Below are 20,534 nucleotides of genomic sequence, written 5' to 3' on the forward strand. Positions count from 1 at the left end.
AAAGGGAATTTCTATTGGGAGATGAAACATAAGGAAAGTTATATATATCTTCTTGACCATATCAGTTACAAATACTTATATTTTCATGAAGGCACAAGTCTAATACAAATAATCTCAAAGGACCCTTTCAAAGTCTTTGATTCTGCTACAGTGGTGCCATTCTATCATCAAAGAATATAGGATTTAAATGGAGACTAGAATTTGTGTTCCAACTTTACCTATGACTGCTATGATACCATGAACAATCACTTAGTCTCTCTGTTGTTATTTCTCAGTGATGGTATGAACATATTCATAATTGATTTCAATTTTATAACAATATGTGAATATATGTGTATATATACAAATGCTTACAGACCGTGGAATTTTCTCCTACCAACCCATTTTTATGATACTAGTGAATAGATATAACAACTCTTGTCCTTGTGCTGCTTTCCTTCTGTTTTACCAATATTGTAAAACAAATAATTCTTAAGAAATAGTTCTGAAAAGCTCAACTCTGTGAATTGTCTCTGAATTATTTTTTCTGTGACAAACTTCTCTGATTTAGAAACCTATGCCAATTTATTTCTCTAAATCCTTCCTTAACTTCTTAAGTATACCTTTATAAAAATTAATTATATTTGGATGTGCTCCATGACATATAAAAATCCTGTGGAGATATTTACGAAGTGGGGATTATTTCCTCTTAATATTTATAAACAATATTGCAGCAGAATAAACAGATTCAATATTTTAAAATCATTCATTCTTCTTTTTAGAGTTGCCATTTGTAGAAACATCTGATTTTAATAATAATTACATATCTTAAGCTGTGTTATTTTGTGAAAAACAACCAGATGAAATAAAATGAATGGGCCGTGTGACTAATTAATACTCATACATTTTTGTTTTGTTTTTAGATGTTCTTTCTTTATAATATACTGTTATTATGAAACAGTACATTGCCTATGGACTTAAACAGATACCATTTTGAATAATACTCAAGTCATCTGGCATAAATCAATTGTTTTACTTCATATCAACAAATGAAATTTTTAAATAAAGATGTTATAAACTTCACTGTGTGAATTAATTGAAATAATATATAAAAAGGCAAATTCCCTGCAACATAAATGTGTTATGTGTTATGACTATGCTTTTGTGCATCATTATGGTTAGTGTAGCATGGATGAAATGGGACTTTCAAAATCACAAACTAGTTCAGCTTATTTGGGAACTTTTCTAAAGACTGCATCTATTGCTATTATTGTTCACTGACTTTTAAAATTATTTTTGTGTTTACTGTTTAAAGAACAATTTGCCATCTGCCATGTCTAAATATGGAAACTAACTGCTAATGAAGATGGCTGAAGTCCATAGGAATATTGAGGATGCCTTGAAGTCAGTCTTTGTGACAGCTTCATTCCTGTATCTATGTCTGATTATTCTGATCTGTGATCATGGTGCTTCACCTGATAACTGCGAAATATACAGAAAGTTACTTCAAAATTCATGAAGTAATTATGAAGTCAAACATTCCTGGAAAAACAATGTTTCTGAAGAAAGTTCAATCCCTCAGCTAAGTCAAGGAGAAAGTGTTATGTGTGGGCCAGAATTACCCTTCTGCCTGCCAAATAAGACTTAAAATGTTAGAAAGGTTACACACATAATATGGATCTTTTCAATATCCAGAAATTTGTTCCTTCTTGCCTTCAACAGTGACAGGTAAGTAAATTGTATTAAATTATGCTATTTGTAAATTATTTTGAAATAAGATTAATTAGTGCTGAAGAATGCAAATGTAAACATATTTCATCTGTTACAAGAAGTGATTCTCAGGGTGATGCCACTCTAAAAGTCCCTCCTTCATTAAAGGAGATAACTCTTGTATATTGACAATTGCATACAGGAAATTCACTTATTAGATATTAATATGATCCCCAAATGTAGAGTTATCTAAATACTAGGGGCTAATTTTTAGGTATTTTTCTAACATATAATTGCATCATCATATCACCTATTTGGTAGAGCCAAATTTTTATAAATGCAATTTATATTTGCATATTTTATAAATAAGAGTATAGTGATTATCATCTGCAGATAGCACAAAATTCATTAATTAATTATGTAATAGTCATTGATATGTAAATGAGAACACTAAATGGAACTAGAGTAACAGGTTGTGATTGTCATCATTTTCCATCTTTTGAAGCACAATGACTTACAATTTATAAAACATTATAATTGATTTATTCCTAGCCATTGTTTACTTCCACAAATAACTTATTCTCCTTGAAACTTTCAGTTGTACCCAGTTAAAGAATTATTCTTCTCTGTAACCACCGGCACTTTGAACCTCACCTTATATAAACTGTTAAATTCTGATTTGTGTTATGTTTTTAAGATTTTCTTTACATAGTATGGATCAAGAGCTAACTAATAATCTCTCTACTAACTGATATGCCCATTCAGTCACTATATTTTTTTCTTAAAATGAGAAAGTTGGAATGGAAACATTAGGATCTTTGTCTTATTAATCCTTTATCTTAATAATGCTTAATAATCTTGGGGTTTTACATTTTTTTCTAATAATTCTGATGGCTTTTCTATACTCTCCTAATTTATCTTTTACATTTGTGAGTAAAAAGTTAGAAGCATTTTCCAAATAACTTGTTGACAAAAGAGCTAGAACAAGTTGTTTTGCCAGATAGTGTTGCCAAATAGCCACTTATTTTGATTTAAGACAATGTCCCTGCTCCAATTTCTAAATCTAAACTCTGCAGTTCTGGACAACATAATAGCATTTGCCACCAGTCACAGTTTATTTTACCCAAAGGGATAATAACAGTAATATTATTATATAGTCTTTTCCCACAAAACACTAAGATCAACTTTTTCAGAGCTCAAAAGACTAAGGTACCCTTTGTGTCCATATTTAAAAAAGTTCTGAGCAGTAAATAATTAAGGACTGTGTTAATGAAGACTTCACTGAACTGAAACTTTATGCTCAGGATATAATTTAATTAAAGGAAAATGGGAAGTCATTTTTTAAACATTGATCTTTTAATAGAGGTCACAGGTAGAAATCTACTTAATATATTCTCTGCAGTAGTAAGATAGTTTCTTTATCACAATATAATTTAACAAGAAATGTAAAGTTTCAGATTTTCCCACTACTCTGGTACCTCAGGGAAAAGAAGACTATTGAAAAAAATTAATATTGTAGAAATAAAATGGAAAAAATAATCATATCAGGGAAAATGAAAATTTCAAATATATGTATTATTATAACATTCTGTGTTTAAAATGGTGTTTATTTTTATAACTGACATTATTTTTATACCTGTATAATTGATATATAAGTTTAGCTTAAGATGTACAATATAATGTTCTATAAATATATATATATATATACACACACATTATGAGGTGATCACCTTGATAAATCTAATTTACTTAACATATGTCACCACATAGTTACAACTTTTTTTTTCTTGTGATGAGAATTTTTAAGTTCTATTCTCTTAACAATTTTCAAATATATTATGGAGTATTATTAACTGTGGTCAACATGCTATTCATCACATTTCCAGGACTTATTTCTTCTATAACTGGAAGTTAGTACCTCCTTTTGGTAACTTTTTTTATTATTATTATTGAAGTAATGCTTGCTTGCAATGTTATATTGAATTTAAAGTTGTAGAGGTACAACTCTTTAGATGTTACCACACCATCTTCACCTGTTTTGGTCTTCAAGTCTAGTCATGCATTTTTTTTTTCTGAAAATAATATAAAACTATCAGTCTGACTAAGAAAAATGAGCTATGCATCAGGATCTCAAATGTATGCTAATAGTATCTTATTATTAATTTTAGAATCACAATCACTTTTTGTTCATCTATTAATGTTTGTTTGTTTTCTAGTGTGATGTTATCATTCAGACTATGAAGAGGAAGTTAAGTTTTCTTAACTTACAGATTGAATAAATAGCTCGTATATAAGCATCACATAGGGTATATTTATATAAAGCAACATCTAGACCTCATGCGGTGTGTATGTGTGTACTGAATCAGAATCTTCAAGAGTGAGGCAAAGTGACATTTTTTAAGCCTTTGCATTTGGCTCAGAAGTCAGTATAATAATGAAAAGTCAATGTATCATCACTAGCAAGGACTGGCGAATAATATTGCATTAAAAGGTGCTGTCATTTGTAGGATAATTTAAGGGTTAAATATAGTTAATACCTATGAGTGATGGCTGGATATTGTAGAAATAAACTACAGACCTCTGAGTCCGATAGCATAAATAAATGATGCTTTAATTTGTGAAGCGGGATAATGGGAAAAGAAATTCATTTATCTAACCCTCTCCTATGCCATAAGTCTGTTCATCACTCTCTATATATCATTAATCTTAACAAAATCCCCACTTATATTTCAGTTATACTGGTAGAATGTTTGAGTTGTTTATTACATTTCCCCAAATCAGATATCCAACAATTAAGATTTTTCTTTAAAAGGTATGGATTCCATTGTTGAATACATTATCTGATAGACCTACCAAAGGATATACCTGAAGTATAAGTTTCAATGTGCTTTTGTTAAAATTATACTTCCTTCATATAACTGAAGAACATTAAAAATGGGAGGTATTGCTGTGGCTTAATTTGGCCACCCAGGAATAGTCAGTTGAAACAGGGTATGATTTGATCTTAGGGAAGAAGATGGAATCTGATATCACACAGTACATAATTGTCAAGGAATTGAGGTCTAGATCTGAGAGAAAATTTAAACAAAAATAGCTGTATGGAACTTTAGAAATCGAGTTATGATCCCCAGAAATTTTTTTCTATCAACAAAATGTTCCTGATGTAAGAATAGCCTCATGATAAAGATCAAATCCAGGGTATTTCCAGGACAATGTAGCCTTAGGGTAAAGTTTATATCAAAGTTGTGTGATAAAATTATTTGGTAGCATGTTAGGAAAATATAAATATCCAAGGGAATACTTCTAGCTTATGAGGTTCTAAAAGATATGCTATAAAAATTTCTAAAATAATAAGTTCTGGTTGTACACATATAAATAAAATAAATTTTAAGAAGAAAGTTACCCAAAAATCAAATCAGATGTCCAGGAATTCCCCAGAACTCATTTTTTTAACAACACAGAATATTATTTTCATTGTTTCTGGAGATGGACTGTGTGTGTGTGTGTGTGTGTGTGTGTGTACATGTGATGTGTTCATTTAATTTTTTTTTTGTAAACATCCATAATGTCCTTTATTTTTATTTATTTTTTTATTTTTTTAAAAGATTTATTTATTTATACAAGCACTGTGTACAGTCAGAAGCGCAGGAGTATGAGAGGATTCACCAGAGCCAGAGTGGGGAACAGAACAGCCAGAGTGACGAAATACACTGCTGAGAAGAGCATCGGGAGGCAGGAGAGGTCTGCGCGCTGTGTGGGACCCTCACTGGTGGCCGGGGATTGAACCGGCGCTGCAGAGGCTGCGGGCAGCTTCACAGCCCAGCGCTCAACCGCTGCGCCACCAGGGGAGGCCCACATAATGTCCTTTATTTTTAAAAAGAGCAAAATAGAAAACCTATGGATAATAATTTCTTTTTTTTAAAGATTTATTTATTTATGCATACAAGAGCTGGGGTACAGGCCAGAGATGTGGGGAGTAATAGGATCCACCAGACAGAGTGGGGAACAGAACAGGCAGACTGACCAAAACACACTACTGAGGGGAGCAGCAGACAAGAAAGGAGAGGTCTGCCTTGCCGTGTGGGTTTCTCCCTGGCCAGCCAGGGATCAAACTCGTGCTGCAGAGGCTGTGGACTGCTTCACAGTGCAGTGCTTAACCCCTTGCACCACCAGGGAGGCCCACCAATGGATAATAATTTCAACTAAATTAATTACAGTAACCCAAATGAATTTAGCGTATGGATGAATAGGGTGGTTGTATATAAAGGTCTATCAGCTAAAGAGCCAATTTATCTACTTCCACTATCATCCAACATATATTGGTGACACAAGTATAGGGGAAATGGAAATAAGTAGTAGTCACTATCCAAAAGAAATTCTTGATTCTGCCCAAGTATATATCATGAACATCTTGATGAGGATTATTCCTGTTCTCAAGGATGATTTTCCTTGGATTTTTACTGTGCACTCTGAATTGGCTTCCTTTTTTGATTAATGCTTCATATTTGCAGTTGAGTAGCTCTCTAGAAATGCCTTTTGATATATGAAGGGTGGGAGTCCTGGAATTTTTAACTGTATTGTCTTGTTTTAGTACAAACTGATGTACAAACTTTTGCTGATCCAGTTGTCTTAAAATCTTTGTGATGGTTCTATATATCTTATCAGTGTTCTTATCAATAAGACAATGTCACACCTACATATTTCATCAAGATACTCTTCTCAAAGGATATGGGGTCTGGCTTATTGAGATTTGTGAACTGAGTGAGAAATTGTTGTTGCTTAACAGCTTGATAATTCTGAGAAACCATTTTTAGCAGAGAAGGTATAAAAAGTATTCTCTTTAAGATCATCAAAAGTCATTCTTGCCTAGCTGAGATGACATGAGATGTCACCTTAATCTGTTCAATGTTAACAAATAATTTTAGAGCAATAACCTTAATCTAAACTTTTCTCTGTGGTCATATCTTACTGGAAGTACCCTGAATTTGAGGTCTACCCTGAGGCTGTTTCATAATTTTAGAAAAGTCATGGCTAGAAAGATATCCAGGTTACCTTATATTTCCTATAATTTCTATTCTAAAATTGAACAGTTAATTCGTCTAATTCTCTATATTTGGTTCTTATTAAATACAGCCTAAAAAATGTTATTTGGCATTTTAAACACTCTTCCTGGAGATATCCTTTGCCAGATTCAACATTTCATTAAGGATATCTTCTATTTTCCAAGTTATAAAAATCAATAGTTGTACTTTCCACTATTCCTTGGCACAGGTGGTTTTCTATCAAGATTCCAAATGACAATTTCTTACTATTTTTTTGCTTCATCATCATTTTTCTCCAGTTATTCCTGACCTGCTAACAAGTTCCATGCCAATGCCATATACTTTAGGTTTTTGTTTGACAATGCCACATACCTTATCACAAATTTCTTTCTAATCTCTTTTGCTGTGTGACAAACCAGAAAACAACAACAAAAACTACAGTGATTAAAAAATATATCATTCTGTAGTTATGTAGCTTCACTTGGCTCAGTTTCACTGTTTTCAAATGCAGTGCTAAATGCGTGCAACAGCAGTTGGTGCTTGAGCCAACTGAATCTTGCCTGGACTGAATATCCAAGCTGGTTCCTTTCCTTACATGCCTGGTGCTCCTGCTCATCCATGCAGTCTTTCTCTCCTTCTCCCTCCAATATTTCACCAGAGTTTTCTGTACTTTATACCTGTACTTGGATGAAAAAAATTGCATCATCAAGGGGACACAGACTTATGCTATCTGATTTTAGCTTTTATAGTCTTTGACTACTGCACAACACTATGTTGCAGTAATTTAAGCAATGTAAAATAATTCTTATATATAGAACTTAAACTTAACATAGGATCATTCCTGCCATCACCCTGTTGGATAAAGCAATCTCAGGATCTGCTGTGTCAAATGGGTAAAAAAAAAGTTCTTCTTTTGATGGCATGTTCACGGTCATATTTCAAAAACAGTTTGTGGACTGGCAGATAATTTTGTACCTGTAGTGTATACATCAAGTCAGAGACAAGGGCAGAGATTTAATATACACACAGTCAACAAAGGACTACAACAAACATATATTTTTATAAAGGCAAAGTATAAAAAATAGGATAAAAATAAAACCAGTAAACAAGTGAACACATGGTTAGCAAAAGAAGCGATCTGACAAGCCAGAAAGGATATTAAAGAGCCCTTTAGCAATCATGAAAATGGAAATGAAATTCCTCAGGTACCACTCAAATAAATGAATGGGGTACAATTAATAGAATAAAAGTAACAAATGGCAGAGAGGATGTTAATCAACCATTATGTTGTTTTATCAGTGAAAGTGTAAGTTGGTACAATCACTGTTTGAAACATGTTAGGCAATGCAAACTAAACTAAGATGTACCTTATGACAAAGCAGTTCCTACCAAAGACATGAAAGAATGTTCATAGCAGCTTTGTGATAATATCAAACTAGAAATAACCATCAGTGATATATATATATATATATATATATATATATATATATATATATATATAAAATCTTCCTGAGTTTGCTTCCTCCATTCATTTATTTCTTTGATATATATATAAAAACAGGAGTCTGGCTAATGTGACAGCAGAGTCAAGTCCCGGAGTTTGCTTTCTCCATTCATTTCTTTCTTTCTTTCTTTACATTCTTTACATTTTAATCACGTTTTTATTCTTTTTGTTTGTTTTATTGTTTAAGCGTCTTTGTTAATTTTTTAACAATATAGGATTTCTCCCCTCAGATGTGGTCACTATAGTTTTCCCACCACCAATGTGCCCACTCTCCCCTCCACCCCCGTGTTCTCCTTCCCCCAGGTTTTCTACTCTCCTCCTCCCCTCTGAGCCTCAGATCCACCTCTGCTTTCAAGAGTCAATCTCTTAGTTTGTTTTCGTCTGATCCTTTGTTTGGTTTCTGTAGCTCCCAGGTATAATTGAAACCATCTAGTATTTATCTTTCTCCTTCTGGCTCACTTCACTTAGAATAGTCCCTTCCAGTTACATTCACTTATTTACAACCAAATTACACCTAAATAAAGCCAATGACCCCTCAATAATGAACCCATCATTATACTCTGCAGTAAGAGTGATGCATAGCAGAAGGGGTATGAAAAACTGTAATTAACCAGTTTGGAGTAATTAACCAGTTTGGAGCAATAGCCAGCAGAGCAATCTTCGACAGGGAAGGTGACTCCCCTGGAGAACCTCTGCTGTTATTCCCTTGAGGGCACAAACCTAGGCCTTTAATCTCCTGGGACTGTCTGGAGAAGGTGCTGCTCAGTTGGGCACATATTACGGAGGGTGTACCATGAAGAAACATAGGTGTAAGGGTATACAGTGGTGATTGTCAGCTTGTGTCTTTGGCTCCCAGTTGAGAACAATCTAGACTCAGAACTAGTGGGGACCATCAGATCTGATAATTGTGTCTCCTTACAGAAAGGTTATCGTTTGCAGCTCAGGATCATGCTATGCAAAACTCCTGCTTTATTCCCATCTGGGGTCAGAACTGTCATTGGCCACATTTTGAAGCACCAGGCCCATAAAAAAGGGCAAGTTCTCAGGGCAAAACTCCATATATATATACACAAAAGGCAAAGAGACAGACTTGCAACACTGTCCCGACTGTAGTTTCTATCAGTACTATGCTTGTTGCTCAACCACCACTTAGAGATGGAGATGTTTTGGCTGAGGAGTTGGCCTATGGGAGGGCTCACTGTGGAACCACAACACACAACTTGGGAACTCAGAGCACCAGCACAGGGGAATCTTGATCCCTTGTTAATCAGTGGAAACAAAATTTCAATTCCCCACTGCCCTGGTACCTATCCACTACCCACTACTGGCCCCAGTGCCTTGATTTCACATATATCAGTATGTGAAATATAGACACATAAATATTGTGGGTATAAAACCCTAAGATTATACCTACCTATATTTTTTTTTGTAGGATATAATATCATGTTATCAAGACAAAAAAGGAAACTTCCTATAAGTACTCAAAAAATAAAAGGAAGATGACATACCACAAATGTTTTCATGAAAAAAGCCCAAAAGAATTCTCAACCCAGCAAAATGCAGAATCTGTCCACTGAGGAGTTTAAAGTAACAGTTATAGTCTTGCCTATGAAGTTAAAAAAAAAAAGAAAAGAAAAGAAATGGATGACCGAAAACAGGAATATAGCAAAGTTAAGAAAATGTGAGACTGAGGCAAATCAAATTAATAGGTTTAAAAATACTGGGGGCCTCCCTGGTGGAGCAAGGGGTTGGATGTCAGCACTATGAAGCTATCCACAGCCACTGCAGCAAGAGTTCAACCCCCATCCAGGGAGTTGACCCAGATGGCGCAGCAGACCTCTCCTGACTTGCCTGCTGCTCCCCTCAGCAGTGTATTTCAGTCAGTCTGTCTGTTCTGCTCCCCACTCTCTCTGGTGAATTACCCCCTGCACCCCTGGTCTATACCCCAGTTCTTGTATGCATAAATAAATAAATTTTAGAAAAAATAAAACAAATAAAAATACTACAACTTAAGTTAAAAATAGAATAGAAAACCAGTACTTGCAGTAGACAAATGCAAGTAATGGAGTGAATCAACTAACTTGAAAGCACAGTGGTTGAGAGGACACAAATGGAATGATAAAAGGAAGAAAGAAGAAAAGAAAACTGTGCAAAAGTTATTTTGGATTATTCAAATAATTATTTAAAGTTTAGAAAAATAGATTCTATATCATTGCATAGAGAAACATATACATATATTTTAGATATATATCTACATCCATATAGAATATAGAAAAATAGTATCTATATCATTGGGGTCTGGGGAGGAGAAAAGTAATGAAAAAATTCTGTAAAAAAATGAAACAGAAATCTTGATTCAAGAGGACCCCATATTTCAAATAAAATAATACCAGATTAATATACTCCAAGACATGTTAATGAAAAGGGAAGAAAAATAAAGCATAGAGAATAAGAAAAATGACATAAAAGAGTACCTATTGGGTTATCTGCATACTTCTCAATGTAATCTTTAAAGGCAATTGTAGGAAATATTTAAAGAACTCAAAGGAAAATATTTCTAACCCAGAATATTTTTATCCTGCCAGTCTGTCATTCAAAACAAAAGGAATTATAAGGATTTTCATTTTAAAATGCTATTAAAACAAAATATCAACACCAAGCCAGATTTGAAAAAAGTACAATGGAACAATTATAGCAGCAGCCAAATAAATCTAGAGATTGCAGAAACAAAAGTTATACAATGTGGAGAAGGAAGAGAGTAAAAATGTGGCTGTCGGAACAATTTTGAGACCATAAATTCCACCTGGCCACTATTACGGAATAGTCCATTGTACACAGAACTCAGCAGAAGCTTCAAACAAAAATCAATAAAAGCCACATAAAAGACACTGGATTTGGAGCCTAAAGAAAACAAAAAATAAAGATAACACAAAATAATAAAAAGTAAGATTAAAAAAATACCATAACAAAATGGTAATAATAAGCAAGCTAAATAAGCAGTGTCTCAATAATCCTTAAACTTAAATGGCTTGAATTAACCAATCAAAAAGTATAGAGTGGCTGAATAGAGTCAAAACAAGTCTAACCTTCTGTTGTTTACAGGAAACTCATCAACAAAGACAAGCACAAACCTAAAACAGTACTAAAAGGAAATGGCAAACAAAAGAAAAATCAGTCTTAATTTTAATGATATTGCTTTTTTGCTGTGTAGAAACTTTTTATTTTTCTGTAGTCACATTTATTTTTCCCCTTGACTTTGAAGTCCAATGCTCAAAGTTTCTGAAGCTGGGCTTCCTTGGTGGCCTAAGGGGTTAAGCACAGCACTGTGAAACTATTCTCAGCCTCTTCAGCCTGAGTTCAATCCCCAGCAGCCTGGGGAGCTACCCATACAGCGCAGCAGACTTCTCTTGTCTCGCCCTCTGCTCCCCTCAGCAGTGTATTTCAGGCAGTTTGCCTGTTCTGCTCCCCACTCTGTGTCTGGTGAATCCTCCCACCCCCAACACCTCTGCCCTGTACCCCAGTTCTTGTATGCATAAATAAATAAATCTTTAAAAAAACAACAAAGTTTCTGAAGCCAATTTCAAAGAGTGTTTGGTCTATGTTCTTATATTTTATATTTTCACGTATTATATCCAAGATTCAGTTCATTTTTTAGTTAAAATATGTGTGTGGTATGAGGCAGTATACTAGTTTCTTTTCTTTTTTTTAACATATAGCTGTTCAGTTTGTTGAAGTTTTTCCTTTTTTCTTTTATATGCTCTTGACTGCTTTGTCATAGGTTAACTGTCCGTATAAGAATGTTTTTTTTTTTTCTGGATTCTCTAGTCCATTAGTCTGGGTGTCTATTTTCATTTAAATACCAAACTATTTTGATTAATTTAGATTGGAATACAGTTTGAAGTCTGGGAGAATGAAACCTTTATCTTTTTTTTTTTTTTTTTTTTTTGGAGGGGTAAGGATTGTGTTGAGGTCTTCTGTGGTTCCACAGAATTTCAGTAATGTCTCTTATATTTACTTGAAGAATGCTGTTGGGACTTTCATAGGGGTTAGCCTGATTTTTATATATTGCTATGGGTAAGATGGCCATTTTAAAAAAGTTAGTTCTTCCAATCCATGAACAGGGTATAACTTTCCACTTTTTATGACTTCTTTTTATGATTTCTTTAAGAATGTCTTATTGTATTCATTTTACACACCTTTTACTTCCTAAGTTTATTCCTAATTATGTAACTTTTTGATGTGATAGTGAATTGAATAGTTTTTTTCCTCTCTTTTAGTTCATTATTTGCACATAGGAATTCAAATTAATTTTGTATACTGATTTTGCAACCCATCACCTCATTGTATTGATTTATTATTGAATAGGAGAAGATATTTTCAAACCACGCATCTAACAAGGACTAATTACCAACTTCTGCAAAGAACTCATAAAACTCAACAAAAGGAAATAAACCCACACATCTATATGGATAGCGAATCTATAAGAGAGGAGCCAAGAACATACACTGGAACAAGGATAGCCTCTTCAATAAGTGGCCTTGAGGAAACTGGACAGCTGCATGCAAAATAATGAAACTAGACCAGTATTTCACACCATACACAAAAATCAATTAAAAATGGATAAAAAAACTTGGATATAAAACCTGAAACTATAAAATACATAGAAGAAAACATAGGCAAAACATTTCATAACATAAGCTTTAGAGATGCCTTTAGGGATTCATCTCCAACAGCAAGGAAAACAAAAGAGAGCATAAACAGCTGGGATTACATCAAACTAAAAAGGTTTTGCACAACAAAGGAAGCCAAAACTTAAAAAAAAAAAAAGCTATGCAATGAAGGAAATATTTACACAGCACACCATACATTGACAAAGCACTGATATGAAAGATATATAAAGAAATCATAAAACTCTTTTAAAAAAAAAAACAAAATAGCCCTATCAAAAAATGGGCAGAAGAACTTAACAGAAGAAGTCATTCAGACTGCAAACAGGCACATGAAAATATATTTATTATTACACATTATTAGAGAAATGAAAATCGAGACCACAATGAGAGCCAACTCACATCTATAAGAATGGCCCTTATTGAAAAGACTAGAAACAAAAAGTGCTGGCCAGGGTGTGGAGAAAAGGGAGCCCTCCTATGCTGCTGGTAGGAAAACAAACTGATTTAGCCCTTATGGAAAGCTGTATGAAGGTGTCTCAAAACATAAATAATTGATTTGCCTTTTGACACAGTAATTCCATTCCTAGGCATGTACCAGCAAAATTGAAAAACAATAATTTGAAAGGAAGCATATACTACCATGTTTATTGCAGCTCAACTTATTACAGGTAAATTACAGAAACAACCTAAGTGTCCCCATATATACATATGGTATATATACATAATGGAATATTACTCAATAATCAAAATAGATAAACTCATGACATTTGTATCAACATGGGTAGCGTTAGAGGGGATAATGCCAAGGGAAGGAAGTCAGAAGGAAAAAGATAAATACTGGAACTGGATGGTGCCACTAAAATGTGGAATATTAAGTGCCTCTGTGCCTACTGGTAGAGGGTTAGTTTAAGAATATGAAGTATGGGTCTCCCCTGTGGCGCAGCGGTTGAGCGCTGGGTTGCGAAGCTGCCCGCAGCCTCTGCAGTGCCGGTTCGATCCCCGGCTGCTCCCCGGCCACTGGAGGAGGGTCCCACAAGGCACGCAGACCTCTCCTGCTGCCCGCTGCTCCCCTCAGCAGTGTACTTCAGTCCTTCTGCCTGCTCTGTTACTCGCTCTGGCTCTGGTGAATTCTCTCACCCTCCCGCGCTTCTGACTGTACCCAGCTCTTGTATAAATAAAATAAATAAATCTTTAAAAAAAAAAAAAAAGAATATGAAGTATGTCCACATAATGGAATACTATTCAACCATAAAAAGACAAAATTTTACCATCTGTAGCAAAATGGAAATATATATGGGAATTGAGTTTAGTAAAGCAAGTCAAAATGACATATTGCAAACAATTTGACAAAACAAAATACTTAGTAACAGACACTGATAGAGTTTTCTGAGATTGTCTTATGACAGGCTATTTTTATTGAAATACAACTCACATACCTTAAAACTTGCCATTTTGAAATTGGACAATAGGATTGCACACAGTTTCTGTATATGCTATTTTCAAAGGACAAATGAATAGGTAGTACAGAAGAATGCTTTTTCAGGATAAGGCATTTATTTATTTACTTTTGTCACTTTTTAAAAAAAATTTTGGTAAAATGTATATAACACAAAATTTACTACCTTAACCATTTTAAAGGGTTCAGTCAGTAATACTGAGCATATTCATATATTGATAGTTGTGCAACCATCACCATCATCATCTCCAGAAATCTACATTTGAAACTCTACTCGTTGAACAGTAACTTGCCATTCCTCCCTTCCTCCACCCCTTTGCAACCATTGTTTAAACGATTTGTTTTATTTATTTACACATACAAGAGCTGGGGTGTAAGCCAGAGGTGTGGGGGGAAGGTATGAGAGGATTCACCAGGGAAAATGGGGAGAACAGGCAGATCCACTGAAACACACTGTTGAGGGGAGCAGCAGGTAAGGCAGGAGAGGTCTGCTGTGCCAAGTGTGTTGCTCCCAGGCTGACCGGGGATGGAACTCTTGTGGTGGCTGGTGATAGCCTGATAGCACTGTCTTTAACCCCTGTGCCACCAGGGAGGCCCTATTTTAAATTTTTTATTTTTAAATTTCTTACATTGTCAGTCATCTTTGCATAGTTACTGTTCCCCTAGGGTGTGGCCTCCCAACAATACTCCACCTACATACCACCCCTTCTCTCCTGTGTCTCCCTCCCCTGCATCGATCACTCTAACTCTTCCCTTGCTGCACACCCTAGATCCATGGTTGGCCCTTGAGCTTTCTCCTTTTTCTGGAAACTTGTCTTTTTCCTGGGTGAGGACCTGCGCTCCTGGACCAAGCAACATAGGCTATTCATATCCCCAGGAGCAACTGTGAGGTGGGTAGCAAGGTAGAACACTTCAGGAACCTCTTGTAGGGCAGGTGTATGGAGTGGTTCTCCAGACCCCTTAATTTTTGAGCTTCCTGTGGTATGAGAGACTGTCCTGTTTTCTCCAGACAAGGATGGTCTCTGGGTTTCGTGCCACTTCATTCACACTGATTTGTCCCATCCATTCTGATGACTGTCACATAAAGCTGCTTCTGACTCTAATAATTCTGGCAGTGGGAACCTCACTCTCCCAGTGGAGAAGTTTCCTGGTAGAGAGAGACTCTAGCAGGTGGTCGGTCCAGCTCCTCTAGATTCCTTTTGGGGTTTCCAGTCCTGCCCTGGGTCTCCAGTCACATCTCTGATGTTTTCCTTCCCCAATTGGAAAAGGAGAAGCCTCACTCATGTTACACACATCTCTGGACATCTCTGGACCAGGGGTTTGGTCCCCTAGCCCTAGAGATTTTGTAGGTGGAGCTCATGTGATAGGGCGCCACACCAGCTCGTCCCATAATCTTATCTCTCATGGTTCCGACCCTGCTCTGTTTGGGTCTGCCCCAGATGATGACAGTGTCCACAGCTTTGATTAGCTCCTCTCCTGGAGGTCTACACCAGGAGGAGGCATTATTTTTTTAAACCAAGTGGAATGAAGCTACCATATTTAAAATATTTTGTTGATAAATGATTGAAAATCAGGCACACTCTCTTTCATAAATCATCGAAACACACTTGGTAAATAGGGTGTCAATTATCAATTTTCCTGAAAATATCATCTTCCTTTGAAAAACAATTTATTTGCATTCATAAGTAACAATAGATTCTGCTAGAAACATTCTAATTATTTTAACACAGGGCACACCTCCTTAAGTACTTTATGTTACTAAATTTGATTTTAAAATATGGCGTTGCTAATAAGATATTTTTGTTATTGTTTATAAATTACCGAGCTCGATACATTCATCTTTCCATTTCACACTCTGGAATAGCAAAACACAGATTAATACTAATCTGCTAATATCTGTGGACAGCATGTATAATCCACATGGAATGTTGGCAATAACACTTTTGCATATTGCTTAATTGTAAGCCAAGGCATTTTTTTTCTCCTTTGTTAAACATTAATTTTAATGCATGCTGAAGTTCAAATAGTCCTTCATTTAATTTCTTATTTTCAGTAAAATAATAGTCTAAATATGAAGGCAAATTCAGCAATTGCTATATAAGCATTTCCCAGGGTAAATTAGCATTCTCAATAGGCTTTTTATATATTTTATGTGAGAGTGAATACTTTTTTGTTCTAATGAATTATATGAAATATGTCAGGATTGACACTGAAATAACCACGAATGTTTTTTAGTTGTATGTGTAGCATTAAAAATGTCCTTGGCCACATTCCCTTAATGTGCCTACTTCAGGAGTCTGGGACTGTCACCAAATATTTCAATTTGTTTGAATCTTAACCTTTCTATACAACTTTAACTTAGAATGGTGTCCTAAGAGTTTTCTTACTGAACAAAATGAAATACATAGGAAAAACAGATTTTAACTAAATCGATATGAATTCCAAGTAGGAAAAATTAAACAATGATTTCACATTGCAGTTTGTATCATATTGTCTGTGTGGCCTTTTATGAAAAATAAATGTAGAGAAAGAGTAAATACTGAGGAAAAGTTGGAATCAGATAGCTTGCTGCAACAGTGAGATTACCATTATCAATTTCAAAATATTTGGAAAACAACATTGTAAAAGGATAGATATAATCAAATTTTAAAGTCAGACCACCCCAAGAACAATTATGAGTTACTGGGTATTTTTAATTTTTAATTTAGATAACTTATACTCGTATATTCTATAGATCTTGCTCCCTCTTGTATGTTTAGAAAGTGGGAAAAAGAGGACAGAGGATAAATGGAAGTAAGAAGAGCAAACAAGGGAAACCATGTTTCTGCTCTTGAGTAAAATATTTACCTGTGATGATTGGACCCTGCCATTGAAAATAAATCAGAAATCTGGATAATATACAAATAGCCTATGAAAGAGATCATTTGTTGTTTCTATGGGAACTATATCTTGAAGGATTAAGATTCAAGAAAAAAGCAAACATCAGAGAAGTGAGCTATTATTTTATTCAAAGTATTTGCTATCCCTGGGGCAGTTTCGGTGAATTAAAATCGTAGTGAGAAGTCCTGACTAAGCAGCGGAGAAGTCATGAAACTTTGGGGCAGATTTATAGTCACAGAATGGAATTAAGGACAACCATAAACTCAAATAGACGATCTGATATTCCAGGGGTAGGAGGAACAAGTACAGAGAAATGAGATAGACTGGTTTTCCCATTAAAGGGTAGCTCAGCTTCTTAAATACTTAAAAGTGGATAAATAAGCAGGAAGCACTGAAATCCACAGTAAAGAATTTAGTGATATTAGAGTGTCAAATTGACAAAAATTAGAGTGTAACGCTTGACCTTAAGGATGAGGAATTCAAACATAGCTCAAAGTATTTATTTGAAACCCATGGTTCAGCTAAAAGATTAGGGCCTATCACACATTCCTATAAAGGATTTATGGTAGCAAGTGAATAATTGGGCTGAATGCCTAATTGATGTCCTTACTCAAGTGTCATTTGTTTGGTTTAAGTAGATTCACATGAAATATACAGCTTTTTTACATTTTTCCAAAATATTAAAGGGAGGTGTTTAAAATTTTTAATTACTGTGAACTGGTAAGTTAACATGTTATTTGTAAAACATATTTCCTGTTTTTTGGACGGCAATATTGGTTTATAATATTATATTTGATTTCAATGTATAGGATCACATCTGCGGATACGTCACCACACCCTGTCCAACACCATAGCACACATAGTCCTCCACCATAGCCCAATGAGCCTACTTAACACTTTGCTTTTCATCTTCCACCTCCCACTCCAGTAACCTCTATTTTATAGTCAGTTTTCCAGGGTTGGTTTTGTTTCTCTATATTCCACATATAAGTGAAACCACCCAGTTTTTGTGTCTCTTCTCTGACTTACTTAAATTAGTATTATCCAGTTCAATTTCCATTTGTGTTGTCACAAATGGCAAGAGTTTATCCATATTTATAGTTGAGTAGTATTCCATTAAGTATATATACCATTTTCCTAATTTAACCAAAAAAAAATTATTGTAAAATGTACATATAGAAAAATCTTATTTAATTCATTTTGATAAAAGCATTTTTAAGGATTTATTTATTTATGCATACAAGAATTGTGGTGTAGGCTAGAGGTGTGGGGGGTGTGACAGGATTCACCAGAGACAGTGGGGAGCAGAACAAGCAGATCCACTGAAATACACAGCTGAGGGGAGCAGCGGGTGAGGCAGGAGAGGGGCACTGCACCATGTGGGTTAGCTCCCTGCCCGGGGATTGAACTCGTGTTGCAGATAGCTTCACAGTGCTGAGACTTAACACTTTGCGCCACCAGGGAGGCCCTGATAAAAGCATTTTTATATCAAAAATTGTATAATAGCTAAAATGATGATTTGAGAAAAATCTATGTTCTTTAATGATTATACTATGAAAGTAGAATGGTTGATACTCAATATGCTAGGCTTCTAATATCACAAGTCAAGAAAATAACAAAATACATAAATAAAAAAGTGAAAATAAAGATATCATTAGGTATCAAAAGAAAACAAACATCATCATCAAGTTAGCTAGTTTTAAGCTTACTTGGTGAAAAATAGATATTACTCTGACTAAACTGACAAAGAAAAGTGAGAGACGAAATGGACTTCATAATGACTGAAAAACAAATGTAGTCATCAATTAAGAAGATAAAAAGAAAATAATAAATTTTATACCAAAATCCTGAAATTCTTTTTAAGCTTTATTTTTATTTATTTATGCATATAAGAGCTGGGGTGTAGGTCAGAGGTGCAGGGGTTGAGAGAATTCACCAGAGACAGAGTGGGGAGAAGAACAGGCAGTTCCACTGACATATACTGCTGAGGGAGCAGCAGATGAGACAGGAGAGGTCTGCTGTACCATATGGGTAGCTCCCTGGCCAGGGATCAACTCATGCCGCAGTGGCTGGCAATAGCTTGATAGTGCTGAGACTTTAACCCCTGTGCCACCAGGGAGGCCTATAATAGGCCTGGAATTTCTTAAACAAAGGTGACAGCTTCAAAATATCATATTATAAAAAACTATTTCCAATAAAACATTCTGTTTAAAAACTAAAAAAATATGGAACTAAATTACATATATGTTGTCACATTTATCATACATATTTTCATCATACATATTTTATGTGATATATGTATCAAATATAATATATGCTTTGATACTTATGAAAATATATATGATGAAACAAGTATGTATCTATCAAATATGATAAAATATTTATATGTTTCATATTATATATGTATATAATTTTATTTTAAGTGAAATTGTGATAAACAGAAATTTCAGGGTAGTGCTTTCAGAGGTGTCAATCAGCAAAAGTAGATGAGGAGCTAATAGGCAGTCAGCACTTTTGGCATAATTCCCTCCCCCCCCCCCCCCCCCCCCCCCGTTCCCACCCGCTACCACAAATTATGCAGTCGAGTTTCCCACATTTGGGGAAATCGCAGGGATCAGCACGTTTGAATAAGCCTCGCCCTGGGGAAACCACCTTCGTGATCATGATATCTCCCCTGCCAGGTAAGTATATTGGCATGATTTTTACACTCTATCTTAACCAAAAGGCCAAGAAGCGATGGCATGATTTTTAATTCTTAGGTTAGAAGACAAGTAAAATACCTGTGGACATGTATTTTGTATCCAAATATTTTCAAATAAGTCAGAAAAAAATAATTGTATATATGTGCTAAATACACTAGGAAGTTATTTATTAAAGATTATGACTAATTTATTTCTGAGCTCTTAAAATCAATAAAAATAATATTGTTAAGCCTCACATTTGGCAAAGACCTTCCAAATACGTTATTTGTGTGCTGTTTTCAGGATTGGTCTTTAAGTGCACCTAAGATTTTAAAAGCTGATGTAAATTATTCAGTGAATATCTGACTGGTATTGCTCATCTGTTTTTCTGAAATTTATGGAAGTGTGTAAGATTATTACACAATCCTTAATTACTCAAATGGCAACCACATGGGAGCCCTCACATACTGCAGTGCTCCTTAATGGCAAAATCCTGTCAGTGCATTGTGGCTCCTTAAGTAAGGTAAGTCTGAGAGTCTCTTTCAGTCTATTATAAGGATCTAATCTTATGCTGTGGAGATATACTTTCATTAAGTTTTGAAAAACAAAAGT

The 20,534-nt window shown here is 34.9% G+C and overlaps 1 pseudogene; it reads right to left on the minus strand.

Annotated features, from left to right (window-relative positions):
- Window positions 1-19,790: 19,790 nt before the first annotated feature.
- Window positions 19,791-19,930, minus strand: LOC119230243 (U1 spliceosomal RNA; annotated as a pseudogene).
- Window positions 19,931-20,534: the final 604 nt, after the last annotated feature.

This window comes from Talpa occidentalis, unplaced genomic scaffold, assembly GCF_014898055.3.
Source record: "Talpa occidentalis isolate TD23 unplaced genomic scaffold, MPIMG_talOcc4v2.1 talOcc4.6, whole genome shotgun sequence".
NCBI lineage: Eukaryota > Metazoa > Chordata > Mammalia > Eulipotyphla > Talpidae > Talpa > Talpa occidentalis.